A 6,552-nucleotide genomic window follows, 5' to 3' on the forward strand; every position below is an offset into this window, starting at 1 on the left:
AGGGAATTTAGTGATGAAATGACATGGCATCACCTTCATTGGTTAAAAATGTAAAAGTGAGAAGAAAGAGAAAAAAATAGAGAAATTATTTGATTTTTTCAGGATTATGCCACGTCATTCCCTTACCAAATTCCCTCACCTAATCATTTCTCATATATATATATATATATATAATTTTTATAAATAATAAATAAAAATAACTAATTTCACTTTCCTAATTATTTATTTTTCTCATTCTAATTAATTATATAATAAAAAAAATTATATATAATATATATTTACATATGAAGATTGAGAAATTAAAAAATATAATTTTTTTTTATCTTATATTATTTTTTCACTAATCATATAAAATAAATATTGTCTTATCAATAATTATATATTTAATAACACTAATATATATATATATATATTTATATATTTTTATTAAATAGTAAATAATAATAATTATTTTGTTTTTCTAATTATTTTTTCTCTTATTATTATTATTATTATTATTATTATTATATATATATATATATATAAATTAAAAAATATTTAAAAACAATTATCTTACATTTTTCTCTTTTTATATATATATATATATATATATATATATATATATATATATTATTTTCTTCATGAGTATAAATAGTTTTTTAGTTATTATAAAAATTAATAAATAAGTAATAAATATTAAATATATAATATATATATATATACAAAATAATAAAATTATTTCAACAATTTCAAGTGGTCTAGGTTCACATTTCAATATTAAGACAAGGGTTCGAATTCCAAAACATGCCAATTTAGATTTTCAAGAATACATATTTGACTAAAATATATGGTGGTATAACTTTTAAACAAATGATTCGAGTCATCTGAAATTCTGAAGTCGGAGTTAGTGGTTTGTTCAGTGAGCATTTAAAAGTGTGAGATCACGAGATTAGGTCGGGTGTTGGGTGATTTGTCGAGTGTGAGATCGGAATTATTGGTTGGTTTGGCGAGCATTTGAAAGTGTGTGGTCACGAGATGAAGGTCGGGGGTGGGTAATTTTTCAAGTGTGAGGTCGGAATTAGTAATTGGTTTGGCGAGATTTGAAAGTGTGAGGTCACGAGATAGAGGTCGGGTGGTAGGTGGTTTGTCGGCCGAGGGATAAAGAGGCATATGAAAAAATGTGAGTCACAAGATAAGGGTCAATTTGAGGTTAGTGGTTTATTTGACTTTGGATAAGAGGTTTGTGATCAATTCGGATTGGTTGTTGATTTGTTAAAGTGGGAGTAAAAGAGAGGTCAACTAAGATATGTGAGTGGTTTGTCAAGGGATAAAAAAACCTATGAAAAAGTGTGAGTCACAAAATTATGATTAGTGGGTGGTTTGTCGAGGGGATAAAGAGGAATATGAGGGGATAAAGAGACATGAAAAACTGTGAGTCACAAGATGAAAGTTAGTTGGGGGGTTAGTGGTTGTGTTTTTACGATGAATAAGAGGTGTGTGATCAATTGAGATTAGTTATTTATTTGTTGAAGTGAGAGAGTAAAAGAGAGATCGACTAAGATTGGTGAGTTGTTTGTAGAGAAATAAATAGGCATATGAAAAAGTGTGAGTCGTAAGATTAAGGTCATTAGGTGATTTGCCGAGAGGATAAAGAGACATATGAAAAAATGTGAGTCACAATATGATGGTCAATTGGGAGTTAGTGATTGAGTTTGACGAGAGATAAAATATGTGTCAGTAATTGAGATCGACTAAGATAAGTGGTTAATTGAGGTCGACTAAGATTGGTGGGTGATTTGCCGAGGGGATAAAAGATGCATATGAAAAAGTGTAAAACATAAGATGATGGTCAACTGAGAGTTAAGTGTGTGCCAAGGGGATAAAATATATGTTAACATTAAGTTTATATTAAATTTAATTTATACAAACCAAAAACCAATTTTAAATTAATTAGATTTGAATAATATTAATTTTATCTAAAATATTTATAGATAAACAATATTTTTTATATATTTTTTATCCGTACAAATACACATAATTTATTCTAGTTTCACAAATCAGGTTCATTCCCGATTGACCCACATTCTCTTCTAAAAAACATTACCTAAATCTAAATACATTAATTAACCCACTAGTTACACATTTCTATATCTAACTAAACACATATTATTTTATAAATATATAATTAAAATTAATAATACTTAATTAAAATAATTTTAAATATTAAAATAACACAAATATTTTATCTTTATTTAATTTTCTAAATATAATATAAATAATTAAAATTAAACGTATTAAATTAAATAATTCAAATTAATATTATGAACTAAATAAAATATCATACACAAAAATTAAAACAATATATATATATGAAATGATGTCAAAAGTTTATCAATACTTTTTGAAATGTGGAAATATGATTTTAATTATATTTTTAATCAAGCATATTAGACTACTCACAAATAATTAGGAAAACAATGGTGTTCTCAATCCGGATGAAAACATGAAAATGATGAAAAAAACAAGTTTGTGTATTCAAACTGAATTTAACCATCTTAACAAAAGTGAGAGTTTGTAATGAAACAGAGTTCATGATATACTTATTATTTATTTTATTTTCTGTATGATGTATTTGATTATAAGTGACATTTTGGTCTTTTTATACCTACTCGTGTTATTTTAATATTTATGAAATATATTTGATTTTAATATTTATATAATGTATTTAATTTTAATATTTTAATTATTTAATTTGGTATTATTAATTTAAATTAAATATATTTTATATTTATAAAATGAGGTAATTAATGAGTGTAAACGATAAATGTGTAATTAATAACTTAATTAATGAATTTAGAAAAAGATCCGGATATTTTGGAAAAATGAATGAGAAGATGGATATGTTGGGAAGAAGTGTATGAAACCTGAGTAGACATGGAAATGATTCTCGCAAACTTTTCATCTCCGATCTCGAACCCGATTTAGTAACCATCTCCCATCTCATCCCAACTTCAAATCTGAATCCAAACACAATTTAAAATACTCGTATCCAACCATTAAATACCTATAAATATAGGGTATAAAGGTACCAATTGTCATCCCCTTCATTAAATTGAAATTTTTTATATTATTCAAAACTCTGAAAACAAGATCAATTTCTTTAGCCAAAGTATTAATAGAAAAAAAGATTTGTGATAATATGATACATATTTTCTTCTCTTTTCCATTTAGATAGGATTTTTTTAGTAATCAGGAACATAATCGTATCCAGTGAAGGTTGTTTTTTAAATATACACATTATTCAAATAAGTGAAAGAGGCTACAAACCCTAAATTGGGTTGTTATTTCCTCTTTTATTGTAGGATGTTAAAATACTCAATTACCATTTTATATTATTCAATATTAAAATATTAGAAGTAACTTACAAACTATGAATTTCACCCAATTAAGAATACAAAATTCTAACTCATATTAATGAATTTCAATTTGTGATTTTTCTTTATTTAAGTTGTTTCAATACAATTCAACGATAAAAATGTTCAAGTATTCTTATGTTAAACATCTTTATTTATAAAAGTATATGAAAAATATAAATACTAAATTACTACTACTCCTAAGCTCATGTATACAACATAAACTCAAATAAAATATAAGTTCAAAACTAATTAGCAAGAAGCTTAGTAATGAAATCACTTGAAAGAAGGTAAACAGATCTTAAAGGAAAAGTGAAATCCCTAATTGCCTCCAAGTAAAGCATATTATGTAGATGGGAGATATTTTTCTACTCACACTGATCATCCACTCTTTATTAAATATATATAAATATATATATATATATATATATATATATATATATATAATTAATCAACTCTTTTAATATCTCAACTAGTCTTTATGTTTGTCATCTTTTGTAATCTTATTATCGACCAAAAGTAGTCAAAAGGTAATAATAAAACATGTTATGAATATTTTTATAATCAAGGACAAATAAGTAACGCGATAATTCAATTGTATATATATATATATAGTAGGTTATTTGATGCCAATAAGAAAGAAGAAACAAGAGATTCATCACCATGGCCAAATCCTCTTCATTCACCATCATCACGGTCATTGTTGTATCATGTAAGTATGGACATACACATTCTTAATTACTTCATCTTCCTCTTAACAGGACGTTTGACTAATAATAACAACATTGACCATGATTATTATTTTGTAATAGTACTTGGATTAATCCTGATGAAGGCTCAAGCTTTACCCTATCGGAAGTCTTATATAAGTAAAGTGTCTAATGATAAATGTTCACCAATCAAGTGTTTAAAAGATTGTAGAAACATGGGCAAGGGTGCAATTGGAACATGTTCTCGTATTGCTACAGGTGAACACAACTTCAGGTGTGCATCTGCAGACTGTTCTAATTTGATTATCGATAATCCCAAGTGGGCATCTGAAAAGTTTATTACTATGATTATCGATAAACCCATCTGTGCATCTGGAAAATGTTCTCATATCATTAGTCCCATCATCACGTGTACATGCCTGATAAAAGATAAATCTATTTGACGAACTGTCTAATTTATTTATTTGTTTCTCTCTTAAACATTATTAATAATGTAACTTTGACCATCAAATAATAAATTTATAAAACCTCCAACGGTGGTAAAAAAAATGTTATCTATGCAAGCAAAATAATATGAGATATTATTGAGATTTACTTATTTTTTTTCCTATATTCCAACAAATAAACTATTAAAGATATAATATTATCAATGTTTAAGGACTAAAAGCCAAGACCATCACTTGTCAATCATCTCTGTAGAGACTTGAATTTTTTTTCTAAACTCAAACCTTTTAAATATAATATATTTGATAAACCTAAGAATCCATTATTAATCTTTTACTATTTTGTCTTATATAAATAATGTTATATTTAAATGTTCGTCATCAACAATACTAGTAAATTTGATAAAAAACAATGTAAAGTTGAATTTATTATCAACTTGAGTAAATATTATTTAGTAATTATGTATTAGTTGTTTTTGGTCCTGGAATGAGCATTGAAAGAAGAAAATTGTTTTTGTCCATACATGAGGTAGGAGAGACGTTGTAAGGGATGAGAATAACTGGCCAAATGTTGTACGATGTTTTTCCGCTAGTAAAAGGTTAAAAACCATCACTTGCCAAACCAAGTCGCACATTTCGAGGTTCTGTTGAGAAATTTGGGTACAAGTTATCAAAGATCTTCCATGTCATTGAATTAGCATGATGCCTCAGCACATCATCTTCGAGAATGTTATCTTTATGCCAAGTCATGCGTGGAGCAGTTTTGGAACACATGTATAATCTTTGCAACCTCGGTTTTAATGGAAAATAGCGCAGCGACTTATTGGGTATATACTTACCATTCACCTTCGTTCGAATTGCACTATTAGATTTATTGACATTCCACCTAGAAAGCCCACAAACTTTACATTGCTGCAAATCCTTATCCTCTTTACGAAAAAGCATGCAATCATTCTTACATGCGTCAATTGTTTCGTACGATAGGTCCATGTCTATAATGAATTTCTTGCACTCATAATACGAATTCGGTAGTTGATTATGAATTGGCAGTATTTCCTCCTTCAATAAACTCAACAATAAATCAAATGACGTGTTTGTCCACTGACCTACATTTTTTATGTGAAGAAGTTTAAGAAGAGTTGAGGCTTTGGAAATGCGAGAACCTTCATACAAAGGTAGTTTGAATCGTCCAACAATTTTTAAAATGTAGCATCATCAACGAAAGGCTCATTTTCACTCGGATGTTCATTATCATTGTTGACATTAGGGTACAAATCAACAATAATATCTTCCATTAGATGATCCTCAGCAATAACATCTTCCATTAGATGATCCTCACAAACTTCAACAGGTTCGTCTTCCATTATATTAGTCTCGTTATTTGGTGGTTCATTGATCGGTTCGTCTTCAATTTCATCATCTGATTCATCTTCCTCCACATTCTCGGTAACAACATTTACAAGTTGACGTCCAATTGATCTTTTTTCACCGTGAAATACCAAAAACCATAATTTTGTCTTATTCCGTATACAATTAGATGGGATCTAACCACACTCTTATTCTCATATACTCGATTTGCACACCTTACACAAGGACATGCAATCGATGATCTACCCGTAGACCTTTCAGCAAATTCTATGAATTTGTCAACCCCCTCACTATATTTAGGATCGGTACGAAGTATAGTCATCCATGTTTTGTCTGGGATTTCCATCTAACCTAACATACAAATTAATAATTCAACAACCTAACATCAATAATCAAACATACATACAAATCATTTATTAATCTAATAATCTAAACATGCAATAATCTAACATACAAATAATCTAACTTAATATATTAATCCAATAATCTAACATACAATTAATCTAATAATCCAAACATGCAATAATCTAACATACAAATAATCTAACTTAATCTAATAATCCAAACATGCAATAATCTAACATCAAATAATCTAAGTTAGCATTCAATATTATCTAACCTAACATACAAATTATCCAC

Source organism: Impatiens glandulifera, chromosome 1, assembly GCF_907164915.1.
Source record: "Impatiens glandulifera chromosome 1, dImpGla2.1, whole genome shotgun sequence".
NCBI lineage: Eukaryota > Viridiplantae > Streptophyta > Magnoliopsida > Ericales > Balsaminaceae > Impatiens > Impatiens glandulifera.